Source organism: Macaca mulatta, chromosome 15 (assembly GCF_049350105.2).
Source record: "Macaca mulatta isolate MMU2019108-1 chromosome 15, T2T-MMU8v2.0, whole genome shotgun sequence".
Classification (NCBI taxonomy): Eukaryota; Metazoa; Chordata; class Mammalia; order Primates; family Cercopithecidae; genus Macaca; species Macaca mulatta.
In genome coordinates, this window is record NC_133420.1 from 72776737 (window position 1) to 72796616 (window position 19880).

Genomic DNA, 19880 nt, shown 5'->3' on the forward strand with positions numbered 1-19880 from the left:
TATTTCTTTTTGTAGCCCTGTCAATTTTTGTTTAACATATGTTAAGGTGGTGTTATTGATGTATACAAAATTAGAATTGTTACATCTACCAGGTCAATTGAAACTTTTATCACTATGCTGTCACAGTTTTAATCTATGGCAATGCTTTCATTCAATGTCTAATTTGAGAGATAGTAGTATATGTATATCAATTTTCCTTTTTTTAGTTTTACATCTTTTTTTTTTTTTTTTTTTTTGAGATGGAGTTTGGAGTGCAATAGCGTGATCTCGGCTTACCACAGTCTCCACCTTCTAGGTTCAAGTGATTCTACTGCCTCAGCCTCCCAAGTAGCTGGGATTACAGGCATGCGCCATCACGCCCAGCTAATTTTGTATTTTTAATAGAAACAGGGTTTCTCCATGTTGGTCAAGCTGGTCTTAAACTCCTGACCTCGGGTGATCTGCCCGCCACAGCCTCCCAAAGTGTTGGGATCACAGGTGTCACCCACCACGCCTGGCTAGTTTTCCATCTTTTTACATTAAATCTTTGTGGGATTGTCTTGGCTATGCGGGCTTGTTTTTGGTTCCATATAAACTTTTTTTTTTTTTTTTTTTGAGACGGAGTCTCGCTCTGTCCCCCTGGCTGGAGTGCAGTGGCACGATCTCGGCTCACTGCAAGCTCCGCCTCCCGGGTTCCTGCCATTCTCCTGCCTCAGCCTCCCAAGTAGCTGCGACTATAGGCGCCCGCTGCCACGCCCGGCTAATTTTTTGTATTTTTAGTAGAGACGGGGTTTCACCGTGGTCTCGATCTCCTGACCTTGTGATCCGCCCGCCTCGGCCTCCCAAAGTGCTGGGATTACAGGCGTGAGCCACCGCGCCTGGCCCATACAAACTTTAAAGTAGTTTTTTCCAATTCTGTGAAGAAAGTCATTAGTAGCTTGATTGGGATGGCACTGAATCTATAAATTACCTTGGGCAGTATGGCCATTTTCACGATATTGATTCTTCCTATCCATGAGCATGGAATGTTCTTCCATTTGTTTGTGTCGTCTTTTATTTCGTTGGACAGTGGTTTGTAGTTCTCCTTGAAGAGGTCCTTCACATCCCTTGTCAGTTGTATTCCTAGGTATTTTATTCCCTTTGTAGCAATTGTGAATGGGAGTTCACTCATGATTTGGCTCTCTGTTTGTCTATTATTGGTGTATAGGAATGCTTGTGATTTTTGCACATTGAATTTGTATCCTGAGACTTTGCTGAAGTTGCTTATCAGCTTAAGGAGATTTTGGGCTGAGATGATGGGGTTTTCTAAATATACAATCATGTCATCTGCAAACAGGGACAATTTGACTTCCTCTTTTCCTTATTGAATGCCCTTTATTTCTTTCTCTTGTCTGATTGCCCTGGTCAGAACTTCCAATACTATGTTGAAATAGGAGTGGTGACAGAGGGCATCCTTGTCTTGTGCCAGTTTTCAAAGGAGATGGTTTGTCATAAATAGCTCTTATTATTTTGAGATACGTTCCATCCATACCTAGTTTATTGAGAGTTTTTAGCATGCAAGGCTGTTGAATTTTGTCAAAGGCCTTTTCTGCATCTATTGAGATAATCATGTGGTTTTTGTCATTGGTTCTGTTTATGTGATGGATTATGTTTATTGATTTGCATATATTGAACCAGCCTTGCATTCCAGGGATGAAGCCTGCTTAATCGTGGTGGATAAGCTTTTTGATGTGCTGCTGGATTTGGTTTGCCAGTATTTTATTGAGGATTTTTGCATCAATGTTCATCAGGGATATTGGCCTAAAATTCTCTCTCTCTTTTTTTTTTTTTTTTTTGTATCTCTGCCAGGCTTTGGTATCAGGATGATGCTGACCTCATAAAATGAGTTAGGGAGGATTCCCTCTTTTTCTATTGATTGGAATAGTTTCAGAAGGAATGGTACCAGCTCTTCTTTGTACCTCTGGTAGAATTCGGTTGTGAATCCATCTAGTCCTGGACTGTTTTTGGTTGGTAGGCTATTAATTATTGCCTCAATTTCAGAGCCTGCTATTGGTCTATTCAGGGATTCAACTTCTTCCTGGTTTAGTCTTGGGAGGGTGTATGTGTCCAGGAAATTATCAATTTTTTCTAGATTTTCTAGTTTATTTGTGTAGAGGTATTTATAGTATCCTCTGATGGTAGTTTGTATTTCTGTGGGATTGGTTGTGATATCTGCTTTATCATTTTTTATTGCGTCTATTCGATTCTTCTCTCTTTTCTTCTTTGTTAGTTTGGCTAGCGGTCTATCTATTTTGTTGATCTTTTCAAAAAACCAGCTCCTGGATTAATTGATTTTTTTGAAGGGTTTTTTTGTGTCTCTATCTCTTTCAGTTCTGCTCTGATCATAGTTATTTCTTGCCTTCTGCTAGCTTTTGAATGTGTTTGCTCTTGCCTCTCTATTTCTTTTAATTGTGATGTTAGGGTGTCTATTTTAGATCTTTCCTGCATGCTACCTGACTTCAAACTATACTACAAGGCTATAGTAACCAAAACAACATGATACTGGCACCAAAACAGATATATAGACCAATGGAACAGAACAGAGGCCTCAGAAATAACATGACACATCTACAACCATCTGATCTTTGACAAACCTGACAAAAACAGGCAATGGGGAAAGGATTCCGTATTTAATAAATGGTGCTGGGAAAACTGGCTGGGCATATGTAGAAAGCTGAAACTGAATCCCTTCCTTACACTTTATACAAAAATTAACTCTAGGTAGATTAAAGACTTAAATGTAAGACCCAAAACCATAAAAACCCTAGAAGAAAACCTAGGTAATACCATTCAGAACATAGGCATGGTCAAATACTTCAGGTCTAAAACCCCAAAAACAATGACAACAAAAGCCAAAATAGACAAATGGGATCTAATTAAACTAAAGAGTTTCTGCATAGTAAAAGAAACTATCATCAGAGTGAACAGGTAACTGACAGAGTGGGAGAAAATTTTTGCAACCTACCCATCTGACAAAGGACTAATATCCAGAATCTACAAAGAACTCAAATTTACAAGAAAAAACAACCCCATCAAAAAGTGGGCAAAGGATATGAACAGACACTTCTCAAAAGGAGACATGTATGCAGCCAATAGACACTCAAAAAAAATGCTCATTATCCCTGGTCATCAGAGAAATACAAATCAAAACCACAATGAGATATCATCTCATGCCAGTTAGAATGGCAATCATTAAAAAGTCAGGAAACAACAGATGCTGGAGAGGATGTGGAGAAATAGGAATGCTTTTACACTGTTGGTGAGAGTGTAAATTAGTTCAACCATTGTGGAAGACAATGTGGCGATTCCTAAAGAATCTAGAACTAGAAATACCCACCAAGTGATCCCATTACTGGGTATATACCCAAAGGATTATAATTAATGCTACTATAAAGACACATGCACACACATATGTTTATTGCAGCACGATTCACAATAGTAAAGACTTGGAAACAACCCAAATATCCATCAATGATAGACTGGATTATGTGGCACATATACACCATGGAATTCTATGCAGCCATAAAAAAGGATGAGTTCATTTCCTTTGCAGGGACATGGATGAAGCTGGAAACCATCATTCTCAGCAAACTATCACAAGGACAGAAAACCAAACATCGCATGTTCTCACTCATAAGTGGGAGCTGAACAATGAGAACACATGGACGCAGGGCAGGGAATATCACACACCCAGGTCTTGGGGAGGGATAACATTAGAAGAAATACCTAATGTAAATGACGAGTTGATGGGTGCAGCAAACCAACATAGCACATGTATACCTGTGTAACAAACCTGCACGTTGTGCACATGTACCCTAGAACTTAAAGTATAATAATAATAATAATAATAATAATAATAAAATCTTTGTGGGACATTTACTTCAGTTATGTGCCTCATCAGCAGCATACAGCCAGCTTAGACAATCTGTTTCACAAATTTGCTAACTAGAACATTGATGCGTTTAAATATTTTTTCTAGCTATTTATTTTGTGACTACGGTTTGTGTTACCTTATGTTTCATTGTTCACATTAACTTTATGTTTCATTTCTCACTGTTGATTTATTCAGGACTGATTTTTTTCCATTCCTTTTTATGTTCTCTATTGGTATAGAAGTTTTTCACTGTGTTTCTTTTCGTTCAGTGGCTTCTTTCTAAAAATTACTATGCATCGTTCAAAGGCCAAAGTCACTCAATATTTTTACATTTCTCCCAAATAATATAAGAACCAGTCCACATGTTAATGTCCATCACCTGCCTCCCTAATCACCTCCTTTGACTTCACTTTTACTGCTACATATATTAGTGCTATTTTTTCTTTAACAACATAAGACATTGTTATTTTTGTTGTATGTAGTCCATGTCTGTTTAGATTCATCCATGTATTTATTATTGTCTTTGTTCGTATCACTTCACTTCTGCCTTAAGTACTGCTTTCAGATTAGTAATCAGCCTCTATTGTTTGCCTGATTGTAAGATAATTTCATTGTCTTTGGTGTCTTAGTTAAATCAGAATGACTTTAGGTATGAATTTCTTTTTATTTATTCTACTTAGGGTTTATTGGGCTTCCTGACTCTGTGGGTTAATGATTTCATCCATTCTTGAAAATCACCTTCTTTCTTTCTTCCTCCTTTTTTTTTTTTTTTTTTGTTTTAGCACATTCACTTTTCTTTCCCTTTGGAACTTGAAATAGACATATATTAACTTTCTCATTATATCCTCAGTATTTCTTCTTTCAAGTTTCTACATTTCTTTCTTTCTCTTCTCTATTCTGATTTTTTTTCTTTTTTTTTTTTTTTACTTAGCTCTATCTTCCAGCTTATTCTTTCTTTAGCCATGTCTGTTATCCATTATTGTATAACCAATTTCTCCAAAACTTGGCAGGATCAAATAGCAATTTCTGAGAGTCAGGAGTTCAGGAGCTACTTAGCTGTGTGGTTTGGGCTCTGGTTTCTCATGAGGCTGCAGTAAAACTGTAAGCCAGTGATGCAGTCATCTGATGATGCTGAAAGATTCACTTCCATACTCACTCATGTGACTATTGGCAGGAGGCTTCAGTGTCTCACCATGTGACATTTTGGCTTCTACCAGGGTGAGTGATGACCGGAAGAGAAAGAAAGTGAGAGAGAGAGAGAGAAAGAAGGAGGGGAAAGGAGAGGAAGTGGGGGGAGACTGAGAGAAAGAGGGAGCAGAGAGAGAGAGAGACAGAGAGAGAGAGAGAGAGAGAGAAATACCCCAAACATAAGTCACAGAGAGAGACTACCCCAAACAGAAGTCACAAGTATCTATTAAAACCTAATCACAGAAGTACACACCATCACTTGTGCTGTAATTTGTTAGACACACAGACCAACTCTGGTACATTGTAAGAGTGGACCATACAACACTGTGAGTATCAGTAGGTAGGGATTAATTAGGAGTCATCTTGTAGGCTGACTACCAAAGCAATGAAACCTATCCGTTTAATTTTTAATGGAAATGATTATATTTTTTATTTTTGGAGTTCTGTTTTCCCCTCAGTCTGCTTCATTGTGCTTTGCTCATATTTTTAATCTCTCCTTTTTAAAATGTGTCAAATACATTTATTTTATATTCTGTGTCTAATAACTGAAGATTTTGTTGGTGTGAATTTGCTGCCTGTTGTTTCTTCTGGTTGTCGCTTGAAGTGTCTTGATCTCATTCATGTTTGTTTATTTTTTAAATGTGACTTTATTTTTCTTAGAACTTCATGTATAGGTATTCTTCAAGAACAAATTGGGGTGTTCTTCCAAAGAGAATTTGCATTTGGTTCTGTTGGGTGCCAGAAAGCCCAGAACCAGTATAAACTAAATTCCTGGCTTGTAATTTTTAAATATCACCCAGGTAACATAAATTTAGGCTGAAAAACTACATGAATATTAGCATATGTTTATAAATCATTAGGAGAATTTCCTTCTTTCAGTCACTATAAAATCTGAGATCAACAATTATTCTTGCACTGTCTTGAACTAGGTTTATTTGTAGCTTTACCCTTACACTAAGGTCGAATGCTTTTGTGGTTGCAAATTCATGCAGAGGAGTCTCCTGTTAGACTGCCAACCACGGACAGGGTATGGCCTTGTCTGTCCTCTGTGTCTTTTAGTAGTGTGAAACTGAAGTTCAACTTTACCTGTAGCAAATGTGCTCAGTGTTCTACTTCCCTGCTGGGGTTTCTACTTTTATCTAGGTTTTGACTTGTGAGTATAATTTGCTAGCTCATCAATGCATTGAAAAACAAAAACAAAAACAAAAACAAAATATTGTTAAAAACATTTTATCCAGCATTTCTAATTATTTTCAGTTGGAAGGGTTGGTCAAGGAACCTCATCCCCAGTGTTGCTAGAAATGGGTTTTCTCCTTCCCATCACTTCCCAGTTTTGTTGAGGTTTATTAAAGTATATAGCCCAGAATTGAAATATAGTGACAGAATGCATGTTATCTTTTGACTGTTTTTGGAAGATTGTATTCTAGAACAGTATGCAAAGAGTATTCTCTTGCTTGTGGGTTTTCTCAGTAGATATTAAAAAAGGATGTCAACTTTTCTGGAATTCAATGATTTCTATAGCACAATCTGCTAGACTTGGAGAAATTTAACTTTCTTTATTTTAGTAAGTTCTGAAGTTTTGAAATTTTTAGTATAGACAACAATCTGAATAGGAATCTAAATTATTGATTTTTCCAAATACAGAAGGATGGGCTAATGATGACAGAGAACCTTTTAAACCTATGATTTCTTGCTTATTCATGATATTATACTTTCTCTTTCTTGGTTCCATCTTTCACGTTAAATACCCAATTTTAAATTCCACTGTCTAATTGATTTAATGATTAAGAAAATGTTCCTGATATTCAGCCTAAATTTTTCTTCCTAATTTATTCCCATTACTCTTGGTTAAATCTTGAATAACTAGGATTGATGAGGCACTGAGAACTAATTAATTGATTGCTAAAGCACTGTGGTATTATCCAACTCCACAGTGAATTCTCTTAGCTTTAGGAAACCTTTTAACAGTAAACTGCATTGTAAGACTGTTTTTTCTTATTTCTAGGTGTTTTTCACAGGCCAGTTATGTTTAATATTTTCCCCAAAGATGCCACATGCAGGCATAAACTAATAAAAGGCTCAATTTTTACTTAGACATGTTCACTTTGTCTTTTGTTTATTATATTTGTGGAAAAGGCTTTCAAAAGTAAGTGACCCTGAGGGAACTGGTTAAAACTTATGGATACCGTTGAACATCAGTTGACTCTCACTGAGCATGCTTCTGACTTCTGGGTCCAAAGCTTCCTCAGTTGCTTTTTACTCTGAACTCTCCTTACACCTTGCATTGCACCACTGAGTACAACCCTGTATGGTTTCATTTGGTGAGTTTTGTAGCCCAAATGTGACTAAAGCTCCTTGAGTGAGAACTTTTGTGATATCTTCCATTTTCCAAATACTGTGCTAAAGACTGAAATAATAAGCTTTTTGTTAAGAACAAAGTGTTCCCTGAATATCCAGAATAGAGATATTAAATTTGATTATGAAATCAGGGAAGGTTCCTCAAAGAGAGTGGGGTTGACTTGAATCTAGATGGTTGAGTAAGATTTAGGCAAATGGAGAAATGAAGACAGGCTTCTTAACAGAAGGTACTGATGTGCAAATTCACCAAGGTAGGGCTGGTTGGGAAATTACTGGTGGTAGGATATAGGGTGGGTGAGTGAAGCTGGCAGGGTCATGTCACAGAAGACTTGGTATGCTGTAGTTGGTACTTAGATTTGGTCTTGAATGAGATGGGGAGTTCATAATGGGTGGCTTCAATGTTTTTGTAGTTGAAGATGTGAATGAGATTTTACATAATGAGATTTGAAACTCTTTTATAAAAGGAGTCATTTGAGTGGAAGAAAAATGATTGGGTATTTTATTTACCACATACTGGTTTGCAAGTTGCTGCAAATTCCACAGAAAAAAACACTGCCTTATATCCCCCTATTCAGATGGTTTTTAAGGTCTGATTAATGAGAGATACTCTTGTGGGAACTTTTATTTTCTCCCTGGTTAAAAATGCAGCATGGTTTACAAAAAACATGACAAAACAAAATAATGTGGATTTGACAGTTTTCATATGTTCAATTCTTAGCTGCTTAGCTGACCTGGAAGGGCTGCTGTTAGGCATTGCTTTTCACATCCATATGTCAGGTGAGATATATCACCTGCTATAAGAAAAAGGACAGAACAAATAGGGTAAGGTTTAGTTATGAAATTTAAATATTAATTGTTACTAGTAGGACAAAATGGAATGTATTTTTATCAATTTATCAATTTCTTTTTTTGTTTTCTTTATTAACCTTTAGTAGAATGCCTTTAAAAATGTTGTATGGAACTGAGTGTCTTTTTAGTAACCTTCTAGAATTTTAAGCACTCTATCTTCATTTTGATGAGATCTGGGAGATGTTGCCTTGTAAGTGCCTTATCTTGGTACTGCATTAAAACATGACTGTGGCATTTATAAAATTACCTCAGAGCAGTGCCCACAGGATTCTTGGAGTTTTCACCTTTCCCTGCTAATGAGCAGCATGTGGGAAGCGAGCAGGGCCAAGGTTATTCAGTGATGTTTTGTGCATAGTTTTTGTTGGCCAAGGTGGGATTTAACTTAATACACTCAGAATGTATTGGTTGGTAACCATATTAACAAAAAAATATTCTTTCCCTTCTGAGAGCTCTCTTGGAATCCCTGCGAGTTCTTTTATGTACTGGTAATTTACTTTTAGATTAGAGGGTCACAAATGTTCCACACCTTCTTTCATTTTATCTCTTCCCGACTGCTTATTCCAGTATATTGGGGAGGAGGGAAAAATGTATTCAAGGAGAGAGAAGGTAGAAGATGAGAGATAGGGAAGATAGAAGATGGGAGACAGGAGAGTGGAGATGGGGAGAGTAATAGAGAAGAGAAAGAGTGGGAAATAAAAAATGAAAGAGAAGAGAAAAAGGAAAATGAGAAAAGTGATTTTCTTTCCTATCAGTATTTCAATTTATAGACACATATGCATGGATCAGCGTCTTGGGAATACAGAGGAATAAAGGTTGACTTACTCGTTACCACGCAAGAAAATTCAGACTAACTCATGATCTCTGAAACAGTTTGAGACAGCAGCTGTAAAGAAAAGTAATAGGGCTAAAATACATTGGACACGTGGTTGTAACTTTCATTTGTGTTAAGGTAAAATGCATTCATAATTTATGTCCTTTTTGATTAACATCTTGAGATGTATATGTGTACATGCATAGATCTATTTTATTTACAACTTTCTTTTAGTAACCATCTGGCATCTAAACCACTTTTTGAAATATTGCATAAGGTCAAAGAAACAATTCTAAAGTTGGTAATAATAGAAATTAAAAGGTAAAGGAAATGGAGGAAGGCAGTTTACCACAGAGATATTAAATTTTATTATAACGTTTCAACCTGAAGTTCAACATAAAAGATAAATCTTTCCTGGCAGCATAGGCTAAGGAATATATCATATCAACTTGGAAGTTATTAACTGATTTTTTTTTGAGACAGATATCACCTCAGTAACTGCTCCAAATGCATTTACTTTATTTTAAAGGTTGTTCTTTCCATTATTAATGCCATACTGAATCACAGAGCTGTTTATGATGAAATGTGCTACTCTAAAAATCCTGTAAATGCATCTGCAATGGCTGCTGATATGTTTCAACTCATCCTAAAATATACTGTAAATTTTTGGAAGATGTTTTTATCTTACTGTATATTCTCTGCAGACTGTTAGAATCCAATTTATTAACTCTCTGGAAGGTGAAAGCTATGCTTGAATAAAGTGACATGAGTATTTGTCAGGATTGGCTCAAATTATGTGTTTTATGAGATAACAGCACAATTCTAGACTTTGAATGTCTTACATCAATAACAATTCTGGTGGGGGTAGTGTAGACAGGTTTAATGAGCTTCAGAAGGGATTTTTTTGCTCATTAAAATCAGAAAATATATCTTCTACCACATTTGCAGTGTCTCCACAGAAATTGGAAAATTTTACTTAAAGGGAAAAAAAGCTTTAATCAATCTCATAAATGGTTTTAAAACTTATCCAGGTGTAAATATGCAGGGAGAAGTAGTGTAGGAAACCTCAGCTGGGATTCTGAAGACCTGAATTTAAGTGCCATATTTTTTTGTTTTGTGTTTTCTTTTACTGGCTGGATACCTTAAGGCTGGCTAGTCAATTAACCTCTCTGAGAATCAGTTGCCTCAAGTGTCAAACAAGGAAGAGAAATATGTTGACTTTGCCTCGGGATTTTGGTTTAGATTGTCATCTTTCTAGACAAGAGGAGTTTTTCATGGCTCTCAGAGCAATGAGAGAGTGGATAGATGGTCATTTAGTGAGACAAGTGTGCTCATGTGATGCCCAGGTTATTTAAGCAAAACAGAGAAGTAGGTAGGTTTTTCTAGATTCCAGATTTAGATTCTGGGGCCATGACATGCAAGAGGACTGATTTTAGCACTCTTCTAGAGATTATCGAGATCAGGCCCATACTTCTTACTTTGCAGACAAGGAAGCTGAGTCCTGGAAAGATTAAGGGGTTTGGAAATCTCACACACCAAGTAAGTGTTGACAATGCTTGAAATCCAGACTTCTTATCCCCTTTACTGGCTATGATTTGGCAACACAGTTTCCCTTTTCTGCTGCCTTTCAAAACTTGCTCTCCGGAAAGGACATCATATTATATTAGGGGCAAATATAAATGACTGATGAGTCTTCAATTATTTTTCTCTGGGACCTAATAATGAAATTTTATTACTGACAGCAATAAACTGAGAGAGGTCTGATATTTGGAGGGCACATGCGGACTTCTTTTTCAATCTCTCAAATTGGCTTCCATGTTCTTTTACTCTCCTTGTCAGTACTTTTCCCCTCTTTTGACTTTTCAAGTGAAAAAAGGCCTGATCGCTTTTCCAGTATTAACTGAAAACTTTGCATGCATTCATCTTCATGTTTTCAGGGGAAGAGGGTCAATTTTTCATTGATTTAACCAACTTTCATTGAGGATCTATGATCTCTAAGTATTATCTGGGTTCTGAAGCTAGAGCAATGAGTAAGACTTCAGTTCTGACCTGATAGGTTTGTATTCCAGTGATAGATACCAACTCTCTCTCTTGGGCTAGCAGAAGAATCAGCTATGAAGCACATGTTCAGAAGTTCCTGGGTGGGCCTTTGTCATCTTGTTTTACCCACACACTCTTTTCAAAGATAGAAATTGCTTTATAAGGAATAAAATATTGTCTGTAAAATGCACATAGTTATAAAACACTTTCTTGTTGTCTTTTTTTCTTGATGCACATTCTAGGTCTCAGAAGATTTTCCTGAAAGAAAAGATTTAATGTCAATTCATTCTTCCTAAATTCTTGGCCATTTATGTTGGACTCAGACAGGAACACTAAAGTGGGCCTGTTAGGAAACTCAAGATTCAAAGGGATATATAAATATTCCCTATGCAAAGGAAGTCACAAAGCAGACTATATCTAGAATATTTTCAAAACCTGCAGCCCACAATCTTTGTTACTGCAATATTTTGGTTCTGCTTCAAACAATTTCTTCCACCTTGTATAATTATGGCACTGGATAAATGTTCAACACTCAAACAGTTACTGCTTTTCAGCTCCAGCATGGCTGTGTTTCAAAACTGAGGGAAGCATGTGCCTCCTAGATGAAAGGTGTAGTATAAATGCAACTCATTACCATTTTAGGCAGAATTCCCAGGCTGGCATTTAGCAATTAAAAAAGCAAAGCTAAACAAGCCCAGGAGATCAACAATCCATTTTTTTTCAACCCAAGATGCTCAGTTATTATGGACAAATCACTAGAAGACTCTATTGTCCTTTGCTGACTCTCTTTGGAGCCTCTAAGGCAGCACAGGTAGGAAGTGAGAGAATTATTTTTTCATTTCCATTACTCAATGGAGAGTCTAAATGAAGAGGTAAAACTGGCTCTTTCAAGAATTTGTCAAAGCAAAATTCACATTAGAAAAGGTTTACAGATTTTCCCCTCTCAATAGAATAATCTGTCTTGACATTTTCAGGCCTTTATCTTCTCTTCACAGAACACTGTCTCCTGAGTTTAGGTTTGCAAGGTGCATGGTTTGGGGGAAGATTATCTTCATAGGAAAAGGTAGATTTAGAAAGATATACTTCTGGGAGGGCGTGGTTTAGCAAAACAGATATTTCCCAAACTCAAAGAAAAGAAACTCATCATTTTTGAATCCCTGTATACTGGTGATTCTGGAGTGAGTAATGGATGAAAAGTACTTTTCTCATATATTCTGTTCTGTTTGGATTCAGGAGTTTACTAAGAGAGTAAGTTTTTCCTCTAAATGTCATTACTTTTAAATATTCAGTATTGATTTCTGCCTATTCTCTTCCATGTTCAGGGTTATGTACTCTTTCGACTAGTTTGTAAGGTGTCTGTACTTACAAGTGAATGTGAGATCTCCTGTCTGGGGAGCGCTGTAATTGTCTTTCTAATATTGTCACAAATCCGTAAACTCTCAACTTAAGGCCAAGTTATTTACCATTAGTGGTTTGTGTTGGGATAAATCACACCAATGGAGAGATGACAATAATATTTATCATCAAAACAAGTACATTAGTTTCAAGTATATGAACCTAAATTTAGCTTGAACATATTTTAAAATGTTTTCTCTATAAATTTTTTTTTTGCAGAATAAGCAATAATAGAATGGAAATACGCATTAATCTAAAGGTAAAATATCTTTCAGATGAAGATATTATCTTTTTAACATTTTTGGTTTTTCTTTGCTATTTATTAGGTTCTATAAATGTAAATGTGGTTTTGATTTTTACTCGGGCATCTACCTCTGGTGCTTCATTTGATATTTTTCCTAGGGGGTAGCAACCTATTACTATAAAGTTAAGAAATATGTTAGAGTGTTACATACCAGAGAAAGGTATGTACAAATATTTGATTATAGTTATTATTTCAGAATTAATGTTTGTTATTTTTTATTTATCTAAGGCTTAATGACAGCAAGATTGAGCAAAGCAGGCATCCTACTCCTTGAATGTGGGCTGCACATTGCGTTCACTAAAGAAATTGCATCATGCAAGTGCACAAAATCATCGGTCTAGCTAGAACCATTCTGTATGATACTCTAGTGATTCTATGTATCACTATTCATTTGTCAAAGACCCATGGAACTTTACAGCACAAAGAGAGAGCCTTAATATAGACAAAGTTAAGAAAATTATTTAGGAGGTCAGAGAATTCCGGGGTTAAATGCAGACTATGACAAAAGAGTCTAACTGCATTACAGTATATGAAACATCTCTCAAGGTAGGGACAGAAGGTACTGACCTAAGTAACTTTGGAAATGAGTGGAATCTGTAAGAATAAAAACAAACATAAATCAGGACATAAACACTGGACTTTAATTGATAAAGTTATTTCCCACAGAAGTACAATTATAAATTCTGAAATCATACATACATATTGGAATAGAAAAATTAAGTAAATGATTGACAAATGGGAGCAACCAGGTTTCTCATTTTTGAAGTGGGATGTTACAGTTAAACAAGGTAGAAGGCTAGAATGATCTATGCGCTAATGGATTAGAGTTGTAGACATCAATATAGGTGCAGATGGTTACACATAGAAATATTTATAGTTATGCATATATACATGTATGAATTAGTATACACACATATATTTTGTTGCTATGCACTATAGCATGAATGTTTTTGTCCTCCCCTTCCACCCAATTCATATGTTGGAACCCTAATCCCCAATATGATGATATTTAGAAAGTATCTAGATTATGAAGTGGAGCCCTCATGATGGGATTAGTGTCCTTCTAAGAAGAGACACGAGAGCTTGTTTTCTCTTCCTCTCCCTGCCATATGAGGATATGAGAAGGCAGCTGTCTGCAAGCCAGGAAGTGGGCGCTCACCAGAATCCACCCATGCTGGCACCCTAATCTCAGACTTCTAGTATCTAGAACTATGAGAAATATTTGTTGTTTAAGCTGTATAGTATTTTGTTACAACAGTTTGAGCACACCAAGTCATTCTGCTAGCTGAGAGGACCTATTAGCAAGATACCTCAGTAGCCACGAGTATACACAGAGCCCAGATCTTGGTTTCTAATACCATTCTTCAATTGATCTAGAACTAGATGTACCATATGACCCAGCCATCCCATTACTGGGTATATACCCAAAGGATTATAAATCATGCTGCTATAAAGACACATGCACACGTATGTTTATTGCGGCACTATTCACAATAGCAAAGACTTGGAATCAACCCAAATGTCCATCAGTGACAGACTGGATTAAGAAAATGTGGCACATATACACCATGGAATACTATGCAGCCATAAGAAAGGATGAGTTTGTGTCCTTTGTAGGGACATGGATGCAGCTGGAAACCATCATTCTTAGCAAACTATCGCAGGAATAGAAAACCAAACACCGCATGTTCTCACTCATAGTTGGGAACTGAACAATGAGATCACTTGGACTTGGGAAGGGGAACATCATACACCGGGGCCTATCATGGGGAGGGGGGAGGGGGGAGGGATTGCATTGGGAGTTATACCTGATGTAAATGACGGGTTGATGGGTACTGACGAGTTGATGGGGCAGCACAGCAACATGGCACAAGTATACATATGTAACAAACCTGCACAGAACTTAAAGTATAATAATAATAATAATAGATAAATTTAAAAAAATAAAAAAAAAAACACACACACAGACACACACAAAAAAAACACCAGGTATCCTTGGAGAAATGACTGATCCCAGGACTGGGCAGAAAATATACAAGATGAGCCTGGAGCAATTTATGGTGCCAGAAAACAAGAAAGTGCGGGAAAAAACCCCACTAGGATGGAGGTATGTCAAAAAGGATACAAGAGCCAACTGAAAAAGTCACCAGTGGTGATAACTGGAACAATCTGAACAACAAAACAAAGTAGTATTGGATTGTAAACCAAAGTATTAAATAGCTATTTATGAGCTAGTACTTACATAAAACTATTGAATACATAAACATAGGGGTAAGAATAGAAAACTCTGCTATGCAGAATAACTCCAAATAATATATACAGAATAGATGCTCTGCTTTCAAGAAGGTGGAGCATAACTCCTACTCCCTGAATGTGGGCTGCACATAGTGACTTCCTTCCGAAGGAAAGGGTTAGAGGGGAGGTAATTTAACAGTGGAAGAAACTGCAAGATACTATCTAAGCCAGGCAATCAGAGTTAATATCACAGTGAAAAGTCCGTGTTGATGATGCGTATCCTTTATATGGTGAGATGAGAATGACATTTTACCTCTGTCATCTCCCTCCCCAAAACTTGTAAGTCTAGTTTAATCATAAGAAATACATTAGACAAGTCCCAGTAATGGGACATTCTACAGAATCTCTTCTCAAACTGTCAAGGTCATAAAGAACCAAAGAAAGTTTCAGAAACTGCCACAGCAAAAAGGAGCCTAAGGAGACATAACCAACAAATGTAATGTGGTATCCTGAAGGACATCTGGAACAAGAAGAGGGAATTAGGTAAAATCTAAGGAAATCTGAATACAGTATGGACTTGAGTTAGTAATGTATCAATATTGGTTCATTAATATTGACATACATACCATGATAGTGTAAGATGTTAGTCATAGGAGAACCTGGGTGTGGTGCACACAGAAACTCTCTGTGCTATCTTTGCAATTTTTCTATAAATCTAATTTAAAAGATTATTTTATTGGGAGGCCGAGGCGGGCTGATCACAAGGTCAGGAGATTGAGACTATCATGGCTAACATGGTGAAACCCCGTATCTACTAAAAATACGAAAAAATTAGCCGGGTGTGGTGGCGGGTGCCTGTAGTCCCAGCTACCCTGGAGGCTGAGGCAGGAGAATGGCATGAACCCGGGAGGCGCAGATTGCAGTGAGCTGAGATTGCGCCACTGCACTCCAGCCTGGGCGACAGAGCGAGACTCCATCTCAAAAACAAAAACAAAAACAAAACAAAACAAAAGATTATTTTAAAAAGTCTGGCTAGAGCATGATTTAATCTGGAGGCACACAGTTACTGTAATGTCACAGTTTTTTTGGTATGGTACTTTTTTTCAGGAGTTTCTTGTTTCTTCCACCATTGAGTAGAAACTCCCAAACAGCTTTAGAAACCCTCCATAATTTTACCACACATTTGTTGCATCCTTTTCCTTGCATTATTTCTTACTTACTGAACTATAATGCATTACTAATATTCTAGTCAGACTGATGTCTTCATTCCAGATTTTGGCTTCCTCTTTGTTTGGAACACCTTTATCCTTCTCCACCTGTAACCAGCTTTTTAAAAAATATATATTTATAAAAAAATATATAAATTTATAGTGTTTGTCCATTTCTGTGATGTAAATGCACAGGTCATGGCTAATTTCAAGTTACCAGTGGTTTAACAGCTAGCTAGAAAAATTCCTGAATGTTTAGGGAACTGCTTTCACAGATAAAAATATGTACCACCTTTTTTCAGACAGCCTTAGCTCCGTTTAAATTCATTCTCTGCTAAACTCTTGTTTCCCAAGCACCTTTGAAGAAAGTTCATTGAACAGTACTCTCTGGAGGTTATGAAGTAGTTCCAGGAATCTAGGAAAGCTAGGTTTGAATACTGGTTCTGCTACTTAGGAGCCATGTAAATTTGAGAAATTACTTCAATTTTTTGGGACTCCGTTTCTTCATCTGGAAAATGGGAATGATAATACCTACTGTGTTTTCCTTTCAGAGCTGATTGTAAGAATGGAATGACATAATAGGACAATATGTTGAGGAAAGTGAGGAAAGTGCTCATAAATATAGGATATTAGTAGTAGTATCTGCTGTAAAACAAATGTGTATGTTCCAAGTTCAGTATGAGATCTTTCACTTTCAACAAATGTGTACTATATGATAGACTCTGTTCTAGGCATTGGTCTTCTCTGAGATAAACTGACTTTATAGAGCCATATTAGCTTAATAATAGGGTAAAGGTGATTTAATGAGGTTCTTGGGGCTGTTGTTCAAGGATTCTGAAGTTAAAATTTTAGGAAAAACTAGGAGACAATGCAGTGGACTTAAACAGGAAGTAAAGGCAGACAGTTCATCATTTGGAGCATTAGAAATGTTTTAGCCTAAAAGAGCAGCTCCTGCACCAAGTAGGATCTTTGCAAGATGGAACTGAGGGGCTTGATTCACTCATCTCGAGTTTTACATTGTGGTTACGCACGTGGATACAGAAATTGGTTCAATGGATTTTGCATCCTACCTATGCCTTTTATTAGCTATGTCATCTTGGTCTAGCTACTTCACATTTTGAACCTCTATTTCACAATCTCCTTGACATAATAATTATCTCTGACTGATAAGATTTTTTATAAGGATAAAATGTGATAATGCATGTAAAAATATTTGGAGAATTGTCTGGCACAAAGTAAGTGCTCAATATAATTCTCGAAAGTTCCGCATGAATTGTATATTCTTAGAGCTCCAAGGGCGACCTTTTGAAGGTCACAGGTTAGTTACTTCTTTCAATATATACTTGTTTAAGGTAAAGTTAACCTTCTCTGGACACTGGTGCTTTACATATACAGCCAGTTTCCCAACTGATTCCCTGTGACTTCAGGAAAACCTCTCTAGCTCTCAATGTAACAGCTTCTATTCACTTAAAGGTGGCACACAGCTAATTAGCCAGTAGAATTTCAAAGTCATGGTTCACTTTTTTTTTTTTTTTTTTTGATGAAGTCTTGCTCTGTCGCCAGGCTGGAGTGCAGTGGTGCAATCTTGGCTCACTGCAAGCTCTGCCTCCCGGGTTCAAGTGATTCTCCTGCCTCAGCCTCCGGAGTAGCTGGGACTTCACGCATGTGTGACCAGCTAATTTTTGTAATTTTAGTAGAGATGGAGTTTCACCATGCTGGCTAGGATGGTGGCCTTGTGCTCTGCCCACCTCAGCCTCCCAAAATGCTGGGATTACAGGTGTGAGCCACTGCGCCCGGCCCATGATTCGCGTTACCATAAAAATGGCAATATCCAGCTAGGCGCGGTGGCTCACATCTGTAATCCCAGCACTTTGGAAGGCTGCGGCGGGTGGATCACCTGAGGTCAGGAGTCCAAGACGAGCCTGGCCAACATGGTGAAACTCTGTCTCTACTAAAAATACAAAAGTCAGCCGGGTGTGGTGGTGTGCACTTGTAATCCCAGCTACTGGGGAGGCTGAGGCAGGATAATTGCTTGAACCTGGGAGGTGGAGGTTGCAGTGGGCCAAGATTGCGCCACTGCACGCCAGCCTGGGCAACAGAGTGAGACTCATCTCACAAAAAAAAAAAAAAAAAAGGCAATATCCAAGTAAAGTAGTTTACCCAAGAGAGGACTACATATACCGCAGATGTTGATATGGTTTGACTGTGTCCCCACCCAAAATCTCATCTTGAGTTGTAATTCTCATAATCCACACTTGTTGTGGGAGGGACCTGGTAGGAGGTAATTGAATCGTGGGGGTGGTTTCCTCCATTCTATTCTGGTGATAGTGAGTTCTCAGGAGATCTGATGGCTTGATAAGGGGCTTCCCCCTTCACTCAGCACTCATTCTCTCTCCTGCCGCCTTGTGAAGAGGTGCCTTCTGCCGTGCTTGTAAGTTTCCTGAGGCCTCCCCAGCTTTGTTGAACTGTGAGTCAATTAAACCTCTTTTCTTTATAAATTACCCAGTCTTGGGTATTTCTTCATAGCAGTGTGAGAACAAACTAATAAGATGTACACAGTGTTTTTGGACAAGGCCCTGCATCAAAGTCACCTGTGGAATTTTATTTATTTATTTTTAGAAGCATGAAACTATCCTCATTTTCAGAGATTCAGAACCAGTAGCTGTTGGGTGGCTCACTTATTAAAGAGGTCAATGAATGTTATAACAAGAACCTAATATTAATCATATGGAGATTTAATATTTGTATAGAATTGGGATGAATTATACAGGAAGATTTTATATCTGTTCCTTTACCCTTTCATCTGTGTTTTAACCAGAAATCTTTGTGCATTACATATTGCCAAATGATGAATTGACTTGTAATTGCCCTTTTTCTTCTCCAAGTTAAACTTTTTATGGTGAAAAATACCTTTCTCTGTATTCTGTATTTTTCCTTATGTCAAGGCTAATTTCTGCCTTGAATTTCAATGGTTATAAAACAGGAAAAAAGTATGTTTTTCATTTTTGTTGTGAAAAGTATGTAAAAGAAGGTTTTTGATGCATACATATTGGTCCTTATAAATAATATATCAGAAATTAAAGTATTCTGACACATCAGAAATTTTGAATGGTTAGAAATATATTGGGCTCTATTTAAAAATTTTCCAATGGTAGAAAGTCAAAATGAAAATCAGACCACTGGCAATGGAACCTTCAGTGTTAATAATTTTTAGGCTGTTTTAGTGATGGGGTGGGGAAGACATTGGGAGGTGACAAACATATTGTAATATTGGCAGGGCCTCTTGATAAAATACTATCTTTTTTGTTTCTACTATTTTTGAGATGTGGTTGAGTGGTTTTAATTAAGGTCATAGGTAAGACATTATGAGGTCAATTAAACCTCCCCAACAGCGTGCATCCAATTGGCCTATGATCATCCCTGTGTTATGTTGAATTTGTGCGGGGGATAGTTAAAGGAGAGAACCACTGGTTTTATCCTGGAATCTATCTCTGCACTGTTTTAGGATACACTAAATTAGACATTAGTTTGAAAGTTCTTTGGGAATCTTTTACTCATGACACTTTAGTATAGTGATGTGAAATTGCATTAGTATGTTAT